Source organism: Balaenoptera ricei, chromosome X (assembly GCF_028023285.1).
Source record: "Balaenoptera ricei isolate mBalRic1 chromosome X, mBalRic1.hap2, whole genome shotgun sequence".
Taxonomy (NCBI): Eukaryota; Metazoa; Chordata; class Mammalia; order Artiodactyla; family Balaenopteridae; genus Balaenoptera; species Balaenoptera ricei.
The window spans coordinates 105,378,015-105,400,103 of NC_082660.1; the positions used below are offsets into that span (position 1 = coordinate 105,378,015).

General features: G+C 39.6%; 1 long non-coding RNA gene across 2 annotated transcripts in view; it reads right to left on the reverse strand.

Moving 5' to 3' along the window:
* The window catches only part of LOC132357733 (uncharacterized), a 329,214-nt gene that overhangs the window by 47,314 nt on the left and 259,811 nt on the right, over positions 1-22,089 (reverse strand). For both annotated transcript variants that reach the window (XR_009500286.1, XR_009500287.1), the window contains exon 3: positions 11,881-11,976. This is a non-coding gene — a long non-coding RNA (uncharacterized LOC132357733). The remainder of the gene's footprint in view (positions 1-11,880; positions 11,977-22,089) is intronic.

Here is a 22,089-nt window from a genome sequence, read left to right on the forward strand (position 1 = left end):
GCATGGTGCCATTGTAAATTTTCTATTAATACTAATTGAATCGGCCCCAACTCATTTTGAGGATACTCAGCGAAATAAAAAGCAGTTCCTGAAGCTTTAATTAATTCCCTGCCAGGGCTCTAGCCCCATTCTGAGTAAAGCAGACTGAGAGAGTTCTTTCTGCGTAAAGTTGCCATGGCTCATGTTGGGGAGGAAAATTTTCCTCTACCCTTCTAGGTTCTTCCAGGAGGTCTAAGAATTAAATTGACACGAGACAGATAAACAGGAGAAAATCACACAAAAGCTTAACAACATGTATACTTACTTGGGAGAGACCTAGGAGAAATGAGAAACTCACCAAAATGGCTGAAACCGTCATCTTAAAATCATTTTCATTTTTGGATTGGGTTGTTTGTTTTTTGATATTGAACTGCATGAGCTGCTTGTAAACTGTGGAGATTAACCCTTTGTCAGTTGCTTCATTTGCAAATATCTTCTCCCATTCTGAGGGTTGCCTTTTGGTCTTGTTTATGGTTTCCTTTGCTGTGCAAAAGCTTTCAAGTTTCATTAGGTCCCATTTGTTTATTTTTGTTTCTATTTCCATTTCTCCAGGAGGTGGGTTAAAAAGGATCTTGCTGTGATTTATGTCATTGAGTGTTCTGCCTATGTTTTCCTCTAAGAGTTTTACAGTGTCTGACCTTACCCAATCCAAAAATGGGCAGAAGACCTAAATAGACATTTCTCCAAAGAAGATATGCAGATTGCCAACAAACACATGAAAGAATGTTCAACATCACTAATCATTAGAGAAATGCAAATCAAAACTACAATGAGGTATCACCTCACACCAGTCAGAATGGCCATCATTAAAAATCTACAAGCAATAAATGCTGGAGAGGGTGTGGAGAAAAGGGAACCCTCTTGCACTGTTGGTGGGAATGTAAATTGATACAGCCACTATGGAGAACAGTATGGAGGTTCCTTTAAAAACTAAAAATAGAACTACCATATGACCCAGCAATCCCACTACTGGGCCTATACCCTGAGAAAACCATAATTCAAAAAGAGTCATGGACCACAATGTTCATTGCAGCTCTATTTACAATAGCCAGGACATGGAAGCAACCTAAGTGTCCATCGACAGATGAATGGATAAAGAAGATGTGGCACATATATACAATGGAATATTACTCAGCCATAAGAAGAAACGAAATTGAGTTATTTGTAGTGAGGTGGATGGACCTAGGGACTGTCATACAGAGTGAAGTAAGTCAGAAAGAGAAAAACAAATACCGTATGCTAACACATATATATGGAATCTGAAGAACCTAGGGGCAGGACAGGAATAAAGACACAGACGTAGAGAATGGACTTGAGGACACGGGGAGGGGGAAGGGTAAGCTGGGACGAAGTGAGAAGAGTGGCACGGACTTATATATACTACCAAGCTGGTGGGAAGCAGCTGCATAGCACAGGGAGATCAGCTCAGTGCTTTGCATCCACCTAGAGGGGTGGGATAGGGAGGGTGGGAGGGAGATGCAAGAGGGAGGAGATACGGGGATATATGTATATGTATAGCTGATTCACTTTGTTATAAAGCAGAAACTAACACACCATTGTAAAGCAATTATACTCCAATAAAGATGTTAAAAAAAATTAAATTAAAAAAAATTTTTTTTCAGCTAAAGACAAAAGAAGATGTTGCGGGTTGGAGTTTGGGATTTGAAAGGGGAGGAAGCCAATTCACAGGGAGATGGAAAAGCAAACGTTTGATAAACAAATGTATGCTGGGCCAGGCAGAGACAATGGGACACAGAGAGGAATTTTAACAGACTTTGCTAAGCTCCTCCCTGTCTACACACCTAGTTCATATTATAGTTATGTATGGTCCTAACCCTTCCTGGAACAGGTCCTCAGTCTACATTCTTTTAGGCAGTTTGAGGGAAGGTCAAAGGTTCTTCCTGAATCTTTTGGGCCTTGAATGTTTTCAGCTCAAAATAATCTGCATGCCAAAAAGATATTTGGGGGTGGCAAGTTTTGCTCCCCTGCACTCATAGGCCCTGTCTAGAGTGACAATTAGTAATTGGTTCCAAGGTCATAGGCAACTATATATGGCTTGGACACAGGGAAGGCCAAATACCTGTGGCTTATTTGAAACTCTGCCCAACAGGGATAACCCAAATTGGATGATGATTAACTAACTAGATTATGTATAACTTCTGGTAGATATAAAGTTAGGGACACACAGAGCTCAGGCTGTAGGCCGAAGGGTTGTATCCTAAAGCCTGAGACTTCAAATGGTCCGTTGCCCAGCTATGGCAACACTGACACTCAAAGGGACCCTCCGACAAAGAGCATCTGTCCACACCCTCACACTTATGTATCTTGTCATAGATCCTTAATAATGAAGGTAAAATGAGTATATCTCTCATGGTCACTCTTAAGGAGCCAGAATAAAATATTCAGGTTCTTATTTCCCCTTTTATTACACTGAAAATGTGATTTGAATCACATGGCTCTTATATCACTCTGAAGACTATGGAATCACATGGCTCTTATATCACTCTGAAGACTATGGAATCACATGGCTCTTATATCACTCTGAAGACTATGGAATCACATGGCTCTTATATCACTCTGAAGACTATGGAATCACATGGCTCTTATATCACTCTGAAGACTATGGAATCACATGGCTCTTATATCACTCTGAAGACTATGGAATCACATGGCTCTTATATCACTCTGAAGACTATGGAATCACATGGCTCTTATATCACTCTGAAGACTATGGAATCACATGGCTCTTATATCACTCTGAAGACTATGGAATCACATGGCTCTTATATCACTCTGAAGACTATGGAATCACATGGCTCTTATATCACTCTGAAGACTATGGAATCACATGGCTCTTATATCACTCTGAAGACTATGGAATCACATGGCTCTTATATCACTCTGAAGACTATGGAATCACATGGCTCTTATATCACTCTGAAGACTATGGAATCACATGGCTCTTATATCACTCTGAAGACTATGTCTATTGCCATGCATACGTCCAGGCACTGTCAGGGAGAAAAACCTCTTCCTCTCTTCTGTGGTGTTCAGTAATTGGGAGGCCTGTGAATTAAACTGACGAAAGATGGATTAGTAAGCGGGGGGGGGGGGGGGGGGGGGGGGGGGGGAAAAAAGATTTAATTATGTATGTATGCATGTTGAGCTCCCAAAGAAATGTGACTCAAGAAGACACTTAGAATTGGGGTAGGATATACCATCTTAAAAGGGGATGGAGAAGGGCAGAGGGCGAGAACTTCTGGGAGAACAAAAAACTTTTAGGAAAAATAAATAGGCCCTTAGGAGGATAGGTAGGAAATGTGATAGTTTTACGACAATGTCTATTTAGGCGATTTCTTATCCAGGTGGTGACTTATCTTCTCTTTAGTGATAAGAGTCAATGTCTGTGGTTGTGAAACTCCCAGGGAGGGGATTTATGACAACTGAATTCTTTGGGGAAGCTTTGCTTTCAGGAAGATAAAGGGAGTTTAGAGAAAGTCTCTTCCTGCAGCTGTTGATTCTCAAATGTCTTCAGCTCCAAACGATGCTTTTGCGGCATGTTCTAGACCCCTTCAGCACAGAAGCTTTGGCCTAATGGCACCACAGATCCCTTATTAGCTAAGAAGACTCTGTTTTAATGTTTTCTTCTCCAATAAACCCTTCTGGCAATCAGTTCTTCACTAGGATCCATAAACATTAATTGGTAGCTGGTCAAATATACTTGATGAGAAAATAACATCTTTACTGTCTTGGACAAATGAATGTCTATTTATCTCGTCATTAAAAGTATCCTGATATTATTTAGAGTTCCTCCAAATACCTGAAATGCTAGCATCACAAGTTTTGATGGGATATAACTGGGTGATAGATTGTAATATGAATCTGCTTTTTGAAAGGAAGGTAAAAGATCAAGGAGGGTAAAAGGCTGTTTGATTGATGGCCTGTGTAGGATTTAAATGGAAACGTTGAATGCACATGCATTGCAGTGAAAAGGGAAGGATGTCTGTGGAGGAACTATTAGGTTTCCAAGGAGTTCTTTCTACTATGTCTTTAAGTCATATGTATACGTGTGTGTGTGTGTGTGTGTGTGTATATGTGTATGTGTGTGTGTGTGTGTGTGTGTGTGTGTGTGTGTATTTTGTTTTCTCCTTATGAGAACATGTTTCTGAATTCACAGTGAAAGTAAATAGCAATATATAGTTCAGTTTTCAAATATCTGCTTGATAAACAACTTTTTAGAGTGTGCCTACAGTAACAGGAAAAAACAATTACTAAATTTCTTTGTGGCAAGCAGAATAATGACCATCCCCAAGATACCCATGTCCTAATAACCAGAACTTGTGAATGTTACCTGACATAGCAAAAGGGATATTGAAGATGTGATTACTTTAAGGATCTGGAGATGGGGAGATTATCCTGAATTATCTGGGTGGGTCCAATGTGAGCACCCAGGTGGGTGGGTGCTTATAAGAGGAGGGAAGCAGGAGAGTCAGAGAAGGAGGTGTGATCATAGCAGAGGTCAGAGGGATGTGATTGCAGGAAGAGGGCAATGAGCCAAGGAATGCTGGAAGCCTTTAGAAGCTGGGAAAAGCAAGGCATAAATTCTCCCCTAATCCTTCAGGAGGAAAGCAGCCCTACCCACACCTTGATTTTAGCCCAGTGAGACACGTTGCTCTCCTGACTTCTAGAAACGTGAAATAATACATTGTGTTGTCTTAAGCCACTAAGCATGTGGCAATTTGTTACTGCAGCAATAGGAAACTAACATAGTATTACTTATCATTCTGCTAATACTTGCATTTCCTTATGCTTAGTCCCTGGCAATCAATACAAGAATGTGACATTCTGATATTTTTGCAATGAAAAATACCATTTTTAGTCATTAATGTTCTCCATAAGACGTCAAACCATAATTAATTAAAGAATAAAAACACAGCTTATTCATTTGATGTGTAACAAAAGCATAATCCAATCATTGTTGTTTTTCTCTGGGGCACCCAAAGACACAAATTTGTTAAGACCAGAGTAAGAAATTCACTTGTAAGAACTCACATCCTAACCACAGAAAAAGCATCCAAAGTCCACCAGAAAATGTGGTACTGCCCTTAGGTGATAACGTGGGAGGATGCAGCCTCTGACCTTTCAGAATAAGATCTGCTTCTGCGTCTGAGCTGGTGAGGACCATCTAGGCCAGCTTAAAAAGGAAGGGCCTCATTCACCTTGGTCCCTGATTGGAATGAGCAGCTTCCATCAAAGCCTGCCTCCTAGTTATCCTGCCCTGCTTCTTGCCCTTGATCATAACCTAATTTCTGATCTAAGGATCTGCAAACATAAAATGCCCCTCCACAGCTTATTTTGACTACATCCAGTGGGTACCCACAGCTAGTTTAAACATAGCCTGTTCCCACCATATATTTATTGACTGAGAATGTGTGTCCCTTTACACCTGGCCTATACCCCAACCCATTTGTTCCCAATTTCTGTTCTTCATTGACGCAGCATGTGTGTCCCTTTACACCTGGCCTATACCCCAACCCATTTGTTCCCAATTTCTGTTCTTCATTGACGCAGCACCACTATTTTTTCCTAGGTTGGACAATCAGAAATAGCTTAAGCATTAAATATTAAATATATTGCAATTTATGCAGCAATATTAAGATGGCTTGTGAGTGCTGTCAAAGCTCACAGCAGCTGCACCTAGCAAATGGAAATGCTGGAACTCAAATCAGGTCTGCCTGATTCCAAAGCTCATCTCTTAAACATTATCATATATATTGTCTCTCAGTCAGAAAATCCCAAGCAACTTCTGTATCTACCATCAACAGAGAACCATTCAGTCCTTGTGCCCACACACTGTTGCCAGGATATGCCCACCACAGCTATCTCCTAATAAATCGTAGAACTCCAGCGATACTGTCTGCTGCCCCAACCTTGCCCCTCCACTCACTTCCTAAATCATCTTAGTTAATAGGATAAGCTTTTATATGCTGAATAGTTAATGAGACCAGGTTGCATTTCATCAGAGTTTACACTCATAAACCAAAGCAAGGATGGAAGTGAGAATTTCAGGGCCTAAAACAAGTATACATTTTAGTGATGCCTTTCCATGTTCCTAAAAGAATCTGACAATGAAGCTGCCTGCATATAGGAAAAGTTATGTTCATAAAACACTTGAATTAATATCCTAGAAATGAAAGAAAGCCTTTTGGGTACTGTCTGCTGCATCCTAAAAACTAAAGATCGATGGCTGTTTCACAAAAACTCTTTGGACCAGAAGGAGGCTCAGTGCCTAAGCCAGTGCACACTTAGTCTGCTAAAGAAGAATGATAATTGTCCTCGCTGTTCTGGGATAACACTCGAGTGGCCAATAAAAATTGGAAGAATCACCGGGTATTGAAGGTTGATGGGCCCCAACAAAATTTTGTCAGTGCAGAATTTGATTTTTCTATAATGATATTCATTCTCTTTTAGAATACAGGCTGAAAAGAAGCCATAGCCATATTCATAAGGATGGCAAATTTGTAACAGAACGAGGACATAGGTAGCAGTGGGGGTGGCATTCACTTGCTTTACTGTCTTTTCTTCTTGTTATCGTATTTTCCCCTTTGCACAGCAGTTCTGCAATGTGCTACGTGAAAGCAGTTGATTATAGTTGTTAAGAACTGAATAACATGAAAAAAATGTTCAACATCGCTAATTATTAGAGAAATGCAAATCAAAACTACAATGAGGTATCACCTCACTCCAGTCAGAATGGCCACCAGCAAAAAGTCTACAAATAATAAATGCCGCAGAGGGTGTGGAGAAAAGGGAACCCTCTTGCACTGCTGGTGGGAATGTAAATTGGTACAGCCACTATGGAGAACAGTATGGAGGGTCCTTAAAAAACTAAAAATAGAGTTACTATATGATCCTGCCATCCCACTCCTGGGCATATATCCAGAGAAAACTCTAACTTGAAAAGATACATGCACCCCAATGCTCATAGCAGCACTATTTACAATAGCCAAGACATGGAAGGAACCTAAATGTCCATAGACAGATGAATGGATAAAGGAGATGTGGTATATACACACAATGGAATACTACTCAGCCATTAAAAAAGAATGAAATAATGCCATTTGCAGCAACATGGATGGACCTAGAGATTATCATAGTAAGTGAAATAAGCCAGACAGAGAAAGACAAATATCATATGATATTGCTTATACGTGGAATTTTTAAAAAAAAAGGATACAAAAGAACTTATGTACAAAACAGAAATAGATCCACAGACATAGAAAATAAACTTACGGTCACCAAAAGGGAAAGGGGAGGGATGGATAAATTGGGAGATTGGGATTAACATATACACACTACCATATATAAAGTAGATAACCAACAAGGACCTACTGTATAGGCACAAGAAACTATACTCAATATTTTGTAATAACCTATAAGGGAAAAGGATCTGAAAAAGAATATACATGTATATAACTGCATTACTATGCTGTACACCTAAAACTATCATGACATTATAAATCAACTATACTTCAATAAGAAAAAAAAAAAAGAAGTGCCTAAGAACTTAGGCCTCTTAGTGCCTAAGAGGCTTGGGAGTCAAACAAACCTAGATTCAAATTCCAGTTCTGCTATGCAAAAACCATGAGTCTTTGGAAAACATGACTTCTCTGAACCTCAGAGCATTGCTATGAAAATTAAATAATACAACAGACTGACATACCACAATTCTCAAGAAATTTTTGTTGTTGCCATCAAAAAAAACCATCTTCCAGAACTAGAAATTATCTAGCAATTTTGCAAACCAATCCAAATTGAAGAGCTTCTCTTCCACTACAAATATAGAGAAATAATTGATAAAATAGATCAAAACTTTATTTAGTGTGGTGAGATCTTTTGCTTCTGCTTATGACAGAGGAACCAGTACTGGACTTATCCTCCTGCTGTTAAAAACTCTAGAAAACTGGACAAAAATGTGGAACATCTATTTTCATACATGGGACAATACACAGTGCAGATTCGAAATCCTTGAGAAGAAGGAAAAATAAGGTGGGTCCAAGAGGTCCCATGATGTCTTTGGCTGGCTAGGAAGTTGTTCATGCCTAGGGTGACACTCTGTGAGGCCAGGCAAAAATCAACCGGAGGGGAGATGTAAACTGAACAATTCCTCGCTCACACATGATTGGAAAATATTCTAGTTCTCATCAGCTAGCAGGGGTCAGCCAACACTTTCATTAAAGGACAAGATAGTAAACATTTTAGACTTTGTGGGTCACATATGATGTCTGTAACATAATCTTCTTTTTCTTTTAAACTATGCTTTAAAAAGGGAAATATAATTCTCAGCTCCCACACTATTCCAAAACAATCCACAAGCTGGATTTGACCCACAGTTTATAGTTTGCTGAGCTCTGAGCTGGATTGTAGAGACCTTTTTGAGCACCAAGGGTATTCAATAGAGACCCAAGAAGGTCACACCTTGGTAATAGCACTAAAGTAGACATAAAATAAAGGATAGTCTTTTGATTCACACTAGCAAAACTTAAACACAAACTTCAAATGAATCAAGAACAAGAAAACGATAACATAAGAAGAAAAGAGAGAATATTACTAACATCTTAGAGATATTAACAGGGTAATTAGGCAATATTAATGATAATTTTATGCCAATAAATTCAACAATCAGATGAAATGGACAAATTCCATGAATGTACCAATTATGAAAAGGGACACATTTAAATAGAAAATCTGAATAACTTCATAACTAGTAAAGAAATTGAATTCATAGTTGAAAACCTTCACACAAAGAAAACTTCAAGCCCAAATCTCTTCTCTGGTAGGTGCTATGAAACATTTAAAATGTTAAGTAATACCAAGCTTAAACAAATACTTCCAGAGTATAGAGGAACACCTTCAACTCGTTCTATGAGGCCCATATTACCCTTGTACTAGAACTAGACTAAAATATTACAAAAAAGTAATCTATTCACCAATATCCATCATGAACATAGAAAAAGTCTTCAAATAAATTTCATAGAAAATTGAATCCAGCAATATAGTATATAAAAAGGATAATGTATCATGACCAAGTGAGTCTTATCTCAAGATTGCAAGGCTGGTTCAATGTTTGTAAATCGATCAATATAAATCACCATATGAACAAACTAAAGAAGAAAAACCACATGATCATCTCAATAGATGCAGAAAAAGTATTTGTCAGAAATTCAACACCCATTCCTGACGTAAATTCTCATTAAAAAGGGTATCTACAAAAAACCCACAGCTAACATCAGTACTTAATAGTGAAAGACTGAATGCTTTCCCCCAAGGTCAGAACATAAGGCTGTGCATACTTACACTTTATTCAACATTGTATCTGATGGCCTAGCAAGTGCAATAGGCCAAAAAAAAAAAAAAAAAAAAAAAAAGAAATAAAGAAATAAAAGGCATATATTTTGAAAAGTGTCAGTTACTCTTCCAACAGCATGAATGAGTTTTGTCTGTTTTGTACAATTAATTTTTGTGTTTTGAGCTTAAAGCCTGTGAACTCACTAAACTCAATTATTAGTTCTAATACTTTTTGGTAGATTCTTTAGAGTTTTCTAAAAGACAGTTTTAATTTTTCCATTCCAATATGATTGCATATTTTATAAAAGATACAAAAACAGACAAAACTCATCTATGCCCTTAGAACTTGGCAAACACTCAGTAAATGTTAGTTACTATGTTATTTGCCTTGCAAGTATTTTAAATTAAATTGAAAGCACGAGAGTTACCAACTTTATAGTACACATACACCTTATAATGACTTCCCAAACTCTTGAAATACCCAAGATGACTCTGGAAATCATCTGTCAGGTCTGCTGTAAAAGAGGTTTTTCTGGGGATAAAAAGTTGTTTTAGCCTTAGGTGATTTATATGATTAAATTAATTCACACTAAGCTATTAGTTTTGCCCTCTAAATGACTGTTTTTAATATTTTATCAGGGTATAATTTACAGATGGTGAAATGTATTAATCTTAAATATAAAGTTCAATCATCTCTGACAAATGCATACAACTGTGTAACTAACACCCCTATCAAAACGTAGAACATTGCCACCATGCTCAAAAGTTCCAGGGTGCTCCAACCCAGTCACCCTCCCCCACAAGACAACCATTGATCTGTTATCACCCCAAATTAGTTTTCCTTGTTTTAGAACTTCATATAAATGAAACTGTACAGGGTGCTCTTTTCTGCGCCTGGCATCTTTCACTCAACATAATGCTAATATTTTTATTTTATTGTGGTAAGAACACTTAACATGAGATTTACCCTCTTAACCAATTTTTATGTGTACAATAAAGTACTGTTAATTATAGGCACCATGTTTGTACAGAAGATCTCTAGACCTTATTCATCTTGCTTAACTGAAATTTTATACCTGTTCAATGGCAAGTCCCTGTTTCCCCCTCCCACAGCCCCTGGCAACCGCCATTCTACTCTCTGCTTCTGAGTTCAACTACTTTAGATACCTCACATAAGTCAAACCATGCAGTATTTGTCCTTCTATGACTACCTTATTTTACATGTACCTGTGAGCTGGAGGGGAACCAGATCCCTCTTGAGCCAGGACACTGGTTAAATTCTTCTACACTTCAATCTCCCTCTCCCATGAAAAGCACAAATATAGAACCATCTGGTCAACCAACCAAAGTCAATGAAAAGCAAGGTTTTTGCTTTTCCTTTTTCAGACTACTGGGATCTGAGGGCATTCTGGTTATAATAGATCATGCCATTCCCAAGGGAAAACTCATATATATTTTGATTGGAGGTTAAGGACTACATAACTATGTAACATGGATATAGGGTCCCTATTTTCTTCAGGACTGTTATTTAACAATAGTGGGAGGCAATATGGTATAAGGCAAGAATATTTGCAGCAGACCCAGGTACTAATCCTGGCTCCAGTATCTACTAGATACGTGTCACTGGACAAGTTACTTCAACTCTATGAGCCTTGGTTTCCTCATCTGTACGTGGGGCTAATACTACTTTCCTTACCAGGGTATAGTAAAAATTTGAGACAATCTGATACTTGGTACTAAAACCAGCTATTACAATGCCGGGCACACAGAAGACATTTAGTAATTGGAACTATTAATAAAAAAAAAAAAAACTTTCTGCCAAAGTGCCACCATTAAAAATTCACTCCTTTGGGTTAATGAGCTACTCACTTAAACAGTCATTCCTAGCCAAAGTTGTAAAATACGTAATTTGCCTTTAGCACCTACATTTAGACTCCCCTTTTTATGCCCTTCTGTCCTTAAATTGGTATTTGGTTAGAGAGAGAGAGAGAGATCAGAGAATGCTTGGGAGAAAATGGAACAAAAAAAATTCCCATTTCTAGTTTAGATTCGGAAGTCAGGTGATACATGTGACATATTTAAGAACTTATTTTTCCAGAAAATGGAGCTGGACCAGGCATACAATATAAATTTCCCTGATGTTATGATAGCGTTAGTGCACTATCATTTAAGTGCTACTCTTCAAATATGACTAAAAATATATATGTATGTGTCTTCCCCCAACTTCATGTATTCCTGATTACCTTAATCATTCATTACTTTCTCAAACATTACAACATAAAAATGAGGAATGGCTTCTAGTTAAGAAAATTTGCAAGAGAGAACATAATAATATGGAACAGCTGCAGCCGTGAATTTTATGAATGCTTTGTTGAAAATAACATTAAATGGCAAAATCAGTTCACAGATGAACTCTGCAGCATTTTATGCTATGCAGAAAATTCATTCATCATTCTTGCTTATCTATGATAAGAAGAACATGGAATAACTTACCTTGATTTTTTTACTAGGTAGAAACCATCATCATCTTCCTCATCACCATCATCCCTTTTTCAAGGACCTGGTATATGAAGGGTAACATGCAAGAAGCTGTGGGAAAAAAGACAAGATGCATACATTCAGAGAACTTAAATCAAATTAGGAAACAGACTGTATAGACAAATATGAAAGCACCATAGCAGGATCAGGGTTGATTGGTAAATATCCCTGGTTATCAGGCACTATCTAGTTCCTGAGCTCTGGATCCCTTGTCTACCTAAAGTAGACACCCTCAACCTATCCACACAATTTCTGACCTTAGTAAATACAAATTTAAGGCTTTTCAGACCAAATTTGGCAAAATTATGCCCCATAAGCCAAATGAGACCCAGGAACAGATTTGTTACACTGTACACACACACACACACACACACACACACATATATTTTTTTTTAAACTTATTTATTTTCGGCTGTGTTGGGTCTTCGTTGCTGTGCACGCGGGCTTTTCTCTAGTTGCGGCGAGCGGGGGCTTCTCTTCGTTGCAGTGCGCGGACTTCCCATCACGGTGGCTTCTCTTGTTGCGGAGCTCGGGCTCTAGGCGCGCGGGCTCAGTAGTTGTGGCTCGCTGACTCTAGAGTGCAGGCTCAGTAGTTGTGGCGCATGGGCTTAGTTGCTCTGCGGCATGTGGGATCTTCCCGGACCAGGGCTCGAACCCGTGTCCCCTGCATTGGCAGGCAGATTCATAACCACTGCGCCGCCAGGGAAGCCCACACTGTACATATTTTTAATTTACTCTTCAAATTGGTTGCTCCCGTTTTTATATTGTTTTGTTTCCCTTTATGATTCAGACTTCCGGCTTCTCCAGCAATATCAAAAGATCTGGCAACACTAGATCCATTTTGCACATTACAACAATTAGCTATTGCTAAATAGTAGAAGCCCTCTTTAGACAGGACAGAGGACCTCCGTTCCTTTCATAGACCTCATCACGCCTTTTTGTTCCTTACACCTGGCTTGCTTCACTCCCTTTACCTCTCAGTCTCTGTAGGCACTTGAGTTTGTGACCCATGGTCTAGCCACACTCTCAGACTCAGCATGTAATCTCACTCTGGTCCAGTTCTGACCTACATTTCAATGTTGTTTCTCTTGCCACATTCCTTATCTCAGTAATCCTCCAGCACTGGCAACTCCTGACTTTTGACTTTCTGCTCCTACCCCCACCCCTACAACACTTCTTATCGAAAACCATACCCCCAAAGAATTGACTCACACCTTATTTTAAATTACTTAATGACTGTACCTTTACCCATTGCCCCTGGATGTAGTATAATCAGCAGTGATGAGGAGATGTGGTTGGCTGATTAGTTACATGGAAAAACTGTATAATGTATGTATAATGCACGTATAATCTGATATAGCAAGTTCGTATGCCTCTGAACCAAGCAAAGATCTCAGCAAAACCACTATCTCCCTTCAAAATATGTAAGAATAGGCAGCAATGAAAACCCCACTGAAGTAATCGATTTGCGCAAGGACCCTGAAGGAAAACAAAATCTATTAGGTGATAGATTGATGGGAAACTCCACATTTACATAGTGCCAAAGGATCACCCGCATGGATTACTTGCTAGCTGAAAAGGGGCAAAAGGTTAACTTTTCAATAGAGCAAGCTGGCAGTCATCATCTTAACCCAATCATCACATTAACCCAATGATCCTTTCACTAATACAGAGTCAACCGCACATTATATGGCTCTCAATGTGATGCAATCTGCAACACACAGCCTCATCTATGAAGCAATCCTATGAAAAATGTTTAACCTCAATCCAATAAGGTATAGTTCTAAATTCCAGTTTTCAGAACTCTAAGGATTAGAGGAATAAGTTCAATGACACCACAAGGAAAAACAGGTAAATCCAAAAGGTGATTTACTCTAAAGAACAATATCCCCAATCTCTTCAATTATCAAAATCATGGAAAGAGGAGGGAAAAAAAATACACACATACATATCTGATCAGAGAGAGGTTGATTTCATTTTAATTAAAAGCATGGGCAGGAAATTTTCAGTATAAGCAAACACTGGTTTGATCACTCACAGAAAGAGAAATTGTTGGCATAACATCTGGGTACAGCAAAAGCTGTGAGTACAGATACAGGTAACCACTAGCCCAGAATGGTTCAACTTGTAGCCATCACCAGGGAACCGATTAGATATTAAGCCTAACTCCTCCAGGCTTTCAGATCTCCCTTACCTATTCTTTCCTTCATGAAATTCTTGCTCAGTAGGTCTCAGCTTAGTCATTCCTCCATCAGTTTTGCTCTAGCTCCCTTCTTGTGTGTTCCCACAGTGCCTTGTTCTTCTGTCATAGGACTTAATGTTCTAAATTACTTATCTGTCTCTCCCTCTGGCATGAGAGTTCCTACAGGACAAGGCTAGTTATTTCCCAAGTGTCTCATCCAGCATCTAGCACAGGACAGGCATTCAGTAAATATGGCATACCTTGTGACTAAAAATTGAATTATTTCTAGGTCCTCTCCTGAGACTTGGAACCTAGTTCTTAATCCCTCCTAATAACCGAGGCCCAGTTATCTGACAAGATAAGATTTCATTGCCCAGCTGCCTGCAAGTATGTCTGAATATCGCCTCCCAGTGGAATTTTATCACACTGCTCTTTTCATGTCAATGCAGCCCTGTTAATTAATTTTCTAAAACGTCAAACTCAATGTCACTCTTCTTTCTGGTTCTATCAAAATGCTGTGGGAATTTTAAAATACCTGAGATATGAGTAGGTTGGATGGCATTTTAGTGACACCTTAGCCCTCAAAGTCCATTATCTGAATGGTAGTTAAGCTTGGTGTGAAAGAGTCATCCAACTGAGTTGTCCCTATTGAATGTGATCCAGGTATTCACTTATTCTCATTGTCACTCTCCCCTAATTGTCAGCACTTTCCTCCTGTAAAATCCCAAAGAGGTTATCAAATGGAAGTCTAGTTGAAATTTTGACTGTCTTACTATTTCTGGTCTTGTCGACATCTCTTTGACATAATGGGCAAGTCTACAAGTATTTAGACCCTCTAATAGAAGGCAGAAGTCAGTGCCTCCACACGAATCCAAAGCAGGATACATTTAGTAGTAAGGCTACTTTGGTAGGGTTGAATAGAGAAGTACCACTAGACTTGGGGAAAAGTTATCTTAAAATCTTCCACTCGTCAGGCAGCGTTTCAGCGTAAGGATGTTTGTTAGCTAGCTATTACTTACATTTTTTGAAAGCACCAACAGCATGTTTCACACAGAGAATAGATGAGGTCCTATAAAGATCCACACATCACATGAAACCTCTAGGAAGCAATCTAGTCCTCATTCTGGAGGCTAATAAAGGGTAATAAATAGTTTCACGAGGTTTAAAAAACATGACTATTTGGACCAGTTTGTCCAGAACATGCAAAAAAAATCAAAGAGTCTAATACACCCTCAGACTTCCACAGAGAAAGTACATTCTCTTTATTTGCCTCACTGCTGACTTTGGTAAATTGTCAGTGGGGCTTGCTGCCAGAGTTCTAGTCAGCACCCGTCAGCCTTTTTGATTATCTGCCGTTCTCTGCTTCAAATGCAGCACCCAGCACAAATGGCCAATGCTGTGATCTGCCAAACAAGTCCTTTCTTTGACTCTTCATTAACATACTCCAATGTCATATTCATTCAAGGTCCTCAAAGAGTATTTACCTCACCACCCTACTTTTCTACATTTTTCTTCATAGCAATCACAACTACATCTCTATTCCCTATTAGAATGTAACCTCTGTGATGGCAGAGTTCACCACTCTGTAGCCCCAGTACCTGCATCAGTACCAGGTATATAGAAAGTGCTCAATAAATATTTGTTGACCAAATGAATAATCATGGCAGCCAACACATAGAAAATTTACCATGCCACGCACTGCTAAGTGCTTTCAATATTTTACTGCACTTAATCCTCATAAATATTACTATGAAGGAGGTGCTATAGTTATTCCTATCTTATAGTTGAGGAAATTTAAGATCAGAAGACTGAATTTTGCTTAGGACTTATTATTGTTACTGCATCAGTATTTCATAAGGAATAGTAAGGGAGTAAGGGATATTTAAGAATTTAACACACCCTGTATGCCTATGGAGACTAACAACAGCTACTTTCTAAGGGCCAAGCCACATTAGACTTTACATCTCTTTAAATCTCACAACAACGCTATGTGTTCGGCACTGTTATTATTCCAGTTTTATAGATTAAGAAACCGATGCATAGCAACTTGCCCTAGGTCTCACAGCGAGCAAGTGACAGAGCTTAAATTCCAGCTTGGTTAGGCTGGATCCTGAGACAAATCCCTGAAGACGTCTATGAATGGAAAGGAAATAATATTTTATAAAATGCTAGGGATTTTTTACATTGATTATCGAAATGTTAGAGACTAGCACATATTTTATATAATCCTCCAAAAAAGAGACTATGTTCTATTATCTTCAGTTTATGGATGAGACAAGGGCTTAGAGAAGTTTCTAGTCCAAGGTCATGCAGCTAATTTCCAGGCCTATCCCATTTCCACTATCCCTACACTGTCTGGAAGATAGGTTGGCTTAGGGAGAGAAACAGGGTGGAACTGAGCAGAGAAACTAACAGAGAGTAACCAACTGAAGGAAAGTCTAACCTGAGAAGAGCAGACTACAGGATTCAGACAGAGAAAAAACAAGAAAAGACCAAGATTTAGTTCCACGATGACAGAGACAGATTTTGTTTTAGGTATGGTGTATTAGTCACATGATGTAGTCAATTAAGAACATTGTTCAACTTGGCTCAGTTTCTAACTGGGCCCCTTACTAGTTTTGTGAATTTGGGTAAGTCACTTAAACTCTCAAAGCCTCAGTTTCCTAACCTACAAAATGGGTATTCTAATACTGCCTTCCGCAGAATGTTGTTGGGGAGATCACCTGGTATGTAACATGCACTCATTAAATGCTAGTGACTGTTATCAGTGGAGAAACAGGGGACAGACAAATGCTTAGTTCCATTACATCCACTCACCACCCAGTCCTGGCCTGCTGCCTGCTTTTCACACAGTATTAGGCACCGGAGATAGGAAACATAATTCTTAGGAATCCTTTATACCGAATTGCTGTAATGCTCTAGCACTGTGAATTTGAATAATGACTGGATTATCTTGATCATGTTTTTGAGTAATGGATGACCCTTTCAAGCCTGTCTATAAATTTACTGGGCACCTGAAAGATGGCCTAAGGTTGCAAATGGTCACCAGCATTCAGGCTCCAGCGTCTATGGGATTCACACTGGCCCTTTTCTACATATCTTAAGACTCTGAATAAAGGCTCCCTAAAAGACAGCTTCCCACTAAAGTCCCAGTTGACTCACTTGCCTTATCTGTTCTTTTCTGAAATGTCAGTGATAATAATTATCTGCTGATGGGCTAGAATGTGTTTCATCATCCTTTGCCTCTGTCCAGCACATTCCGCTCCTTCTGATGAGAATATACTTTCCCTTCTTCCTTTACCTAATGAACCTCTACCCTACTGCGGCAGGCAAAATAATGCCACCTCGACAAAGATATTCTAATCCCCAGAACCTGTGAATGTTACCTTACCTAGCAAAAGGGACTTTTTAGATGTGATCTCCATCTTGGGATGGGTAGATTCTCCTGGATTCTCCAATAGAGCCCAATGGAACCATATGGGTCATTATAAGGGAGACGAGAGATGGAGGAAGAGGGCCATGGGCCAAGGAATGCAGGCAGCTCTAGAAGCTGGGAAAGGCCAGGGAATGATCATCTCCTAGGGGCTCCAAAAGGAACACAGTCAGGTCAACACGCTGATTTTAGCCCAGTGAGACATGTGTCAGCCTTCTGACCTCCGTAAGTGTAAGATAATAAATTTGTGTTGTTTTGAGGCACTGTGTTTGTAGTAATTTGTTACAGAAGCAATAGGAAACTAACATGCCTACTTTTAGGACTTAGTTCACATATCACCACCTCCTAAAAGGCTTCTATATCTCCCAAGGCAGACCGAGGTGTCAGTGTTCCCATTGCTTGGAGTATGACTCTATCTCCATTACTGGATTCATCACCAAGAAGCTGAATTCCACTCCATTTTCATCCTTTTCCTCCTCTCTTCTAGATGTCTATTAGTGCATGAAGTGACGAAGAAGAGAAGTTCAGGTCACTTCCACATTTTTGCTACAAATGACATCTGGGCAATAAAATGAAATCTATGGGACACAAACACTGACCTTTCAGCAACTGGATATATTTTTCTCTACCTTTTTGGAGCTTCTTATGGTATAGCAAGCTCGCCTACCTGGGCAAGAAACAGAGTCATTCACCAATCTGGCCCTAACCATCTTTCCAGCCTCGTCTTTTCCACTTCCTGTTCTAGACTGCATCAGTTGGGATCCAGCCAGGGAAAGAGAACCCACACCAGCTAGCTCCATAGAGGTAATTTAATACAGGAAACAAGTTACAACCGTGTGACAAGAACAGGAAGAGCAATGGGGGAAAGACGAAGCAACCTAGAGCTTACTAACTGCAAGAAGCTGCTACCGCCCTTAAGGCTGAGGGACAAGGCAGGAGATAATATTACCAGGGCCTGAGAACCAGGAGCCAGGAACACCAGAGAGGAGCTGGAACCTTGGAGGAAGAGCCACTCAACAGAAGTTGAGACCCTGGAGCTTCCCAATAAGATCTAGAGCCACAGAGGAAACACTGCCAACTGCCAGAAAACCAAATGAAAGCCGAGAGGAAGAGGGGGGAGACCACGGCTTCTCGGCTTCTCCCCTTCTCCTGCCCACCAATGTCTGACTAGCATCTCCTATTGGTCAAATCCGACCAGAAGCTGTTTGGCAAGGAAGCCCAGAAAATATATTTGGCCAGGGTCAAAACCCTCACAGAGCAAGGGAAGGACATAGGATGACTCTAAAAGCAAAACTAAGCTCCTTGCAGTTTCCCAAATGTCCTATATGTTTTTCTTATTCCCTTCATTTGAATTGCATCCCCCTTCTCCTCTTATCTCACATATTATCTCCTCTGTGAAGCCTTCTCTAACTATTGCAGGCTTCTGAACTCTAATATCTCTGCAGACCACACCATTCATCTGGTAACGAACCTAACCAATATTGAGTAGCAGCCCTGGTAGTCATCTTTGCTTACATGTACGGCGTGACTACCTAAATACTCTGTAAGCTCTTCGTGGGGCAGGGCGATCTACACATCCACATCTCCCATGGACATCCAGCACATGGCAGGTTTTTGGTAGGCTGCCCCTAGCCTAATTCTAACCACAGAGTGGTATCCTCTAGAAGCTGGAGAGTGCCTGTGACCTTCAGGGGTAATAGTCAAATATTAGCAATCAGTATGGCATGGGCACCGTGCAATCAGAATCTGCCTCAACCTCAAAAGAACAGAACAGACCCTGGTTATAAACAACTAGTACACCTGTCCCGGGGCATGCCTGCTGAACATCTGGCTGGGAACAGAATCTGCAGCCAAAAGAAATGTCCTAACTGCACTATTTGGGTATGTGAGCCTAATTATTAAAATAAAAGAGTGTTATTAAATAAAACAGATTATAAAATAGCATGTTTGCTAAAAAAAAAAAGTTGTAAGACATTAGATGTATATATATACACACACACATTATGTTGTGTGTATTGCATTATAGTCTATTTTTTGTTTTATATATCTAATACATTATATATTAATATATATTATTTATGATCATCTATATTTTCAGAGACAAATACATATATGCATTAAAAAAAACCAGAGTGTAATGCAATGGTTACCTCTGGGTACCCATTAAGGGTGATCATTATTTTCTTCTTGTTTTGCTTATTTACATCATCTGATTTTTCTACAACACTCAAGTTATCACTAATGGGATAAGAAAGTTATAAACCAAGTGAACTTCTTCAAATGTTTCATTAATCTCTGGCAGGTGGATGGATGATGAATGAAAGGGAGAAAGGGGGATGAAGGTTATAGTACATGCTCTAACAATACATTTTTAAAATACCCAATAGCATGGAGAGATTTTATACTCTATGCATGCTCTCTACCCCTCAGAGAAGGAAAGTGAAAAATTAAATTTCAGCCAAAAGCACTGTTCTTAAGCACTTATTTTTCCTTCTGGAAGGAGAAAAAAAAAAGTAAAGAGAAAAAAGGCTTATCATAAGGCATGGCTTAAAATTTGAATGGAGATCAGTATTTCGTAAAATGTCGAGGAGACTGGTTTAGAAAATTTTCACTCTTCCTCCTCACACAACCCACCTGCCACCCCCAATGACACCTCAGCAGTCTTTGCATTTCACTCACTGCCAAAGCTGTAAACATCCCGTGACTTGATCACTCAGGTCAACCATAGTCGTCGTCTCCTCATCATCAGGCCAAGCTGAGCGTTCATAGCCAGCATTTGGATTCACAGCAGGGAAACAGAGGGCAGACAGACCCATCAGAGACGTGGTAGCACAAGCTATTTCTGTCCTGACCGCTCAGATGAGGCGAGCTGCCAGTTGTGGGTGCCACAGGACTAAAACTCAATGTTACCAGTGTGACATCTTCGGTGATCTTCATATAACTCTGATTGATTTTCTTTACCGAGATTCTTTATTGCTATTTTCGTTCTATAATTACTTCTCAAAAACCTCCTGTCATGATGACGCCTCCATTCTCTCATTCTCATCTCAGGCTATTACCAAGACAGCGACAAACCCCGTGTTCTTCCAATTCTGGTGGCTTTCCATTAACTTTCACTTTGACTTAGACCTTGAAACTAGGTCAGCTCAAAGTCTCAGCATTTAATTTCTTCTTTTCCAGCAATTAACATCACTTATTAATAAGTCTTGCATTTTAAAGAAAGGTTTAGCAAAATGTCAAACACATCCCTCGTCTATCAAGATAAGAGCTATATTTAGCTAGTTCTAATTAAAAATAGCTAAAATGCTGCTTGGTATGGGATGAGGGGGAAATCTGTTCGATTCATGTCTCCTTTCAAAAACTGTGACAGTTGAGTTCCTTTAGTGCTGTTTATGGTTTGAATTAATATTGTTCCATTTAGTTTGAAATATACAGCAAGCATCTAAATTGTATTATTGATTCTCATAGAACACTTCCAGTTCCCCAGTCTCACATGCAGTAAATCCACGTGAAAGGGGTTTTGTGACTCTCATTGAGAGTTAAAAGTATCCAAACCAGAGAATTGGCTCCCAGGTGAATGGTCCCGATAGTCACACTGAAGGCTCCCTAAAGTAAGGGATATGAGGCTGTCAGTGAGTTTGCTATGCAATCATTGCCACTTGACAAAAACTAGGAAGCAAAAGCTCAAAATCTGAACCAATCTGAGACCTGAGGTTCAGTTCTCTATGGAGCAGAAAAAGAACAGAGATCTGCATATCCACAAACCAGTGTCAGTTTCCCTTTAAACATTTCTCCATGATTTAAAAACAAAAAACAAAAAAAAAACCTCTCCAGGAAAGGGAACTCACTCAATGTTAAAGAGGTGAAGGGAATAAGTTGTGGTGTGTGGCCTTCCTTGGGATGGGTGTTGAGACCCCAGGAAGGAGATTCCTAGGGAGAACTGACACTTCTAAATCTTGAAGCAAAGGTGCCCATGGGGGGCCTGGGGAGGAGGGGTGGTGTTGGGGGGTTGGGAGGTGAGCCATCGAACTTCACCTCATACAATAACCCAACTCCATAGAAGAAAGCAGCAGGAGCCAGTGGCTGGGTTCAAGACGTTCCAGTGTGCAAATATATGTGTTTGTCAGTGTGTGTGTCTGTGCCTGTGTGTGTGTCAGAGTATATGAAAATGCGAGGTGTGTATGTGTTTGTGCATGTGAAGCCCTGTGGCCCAGGTTGTGTGTATGTGTAGCTCAAGGGAAGCTTTCAAAGCCAAGAATAGAAATAAGCTCTAGGTATCATTCTCTTTGGCCTTTTTCTGTCATAAGAATGCCTTCTCTATTTTTTGAGAGTATTAGCCACATTCTTGACATTACACCTTATGTAGGGAGAGGTACCAAGGCATAGCAGGTGAAAAAATGTGACTTTTCTGACAAGAAAGCCAATACGTGTTATCACCTTATGATAGCTGGTTGACATTTCCTGCTCTGCTTTAGTGGGCGTTTGGAATTATCAAAAGAAGCCAAGAAGGTAGGAAAATGGGCCTTCCAGAATCTGCTCTTTGTTAGCT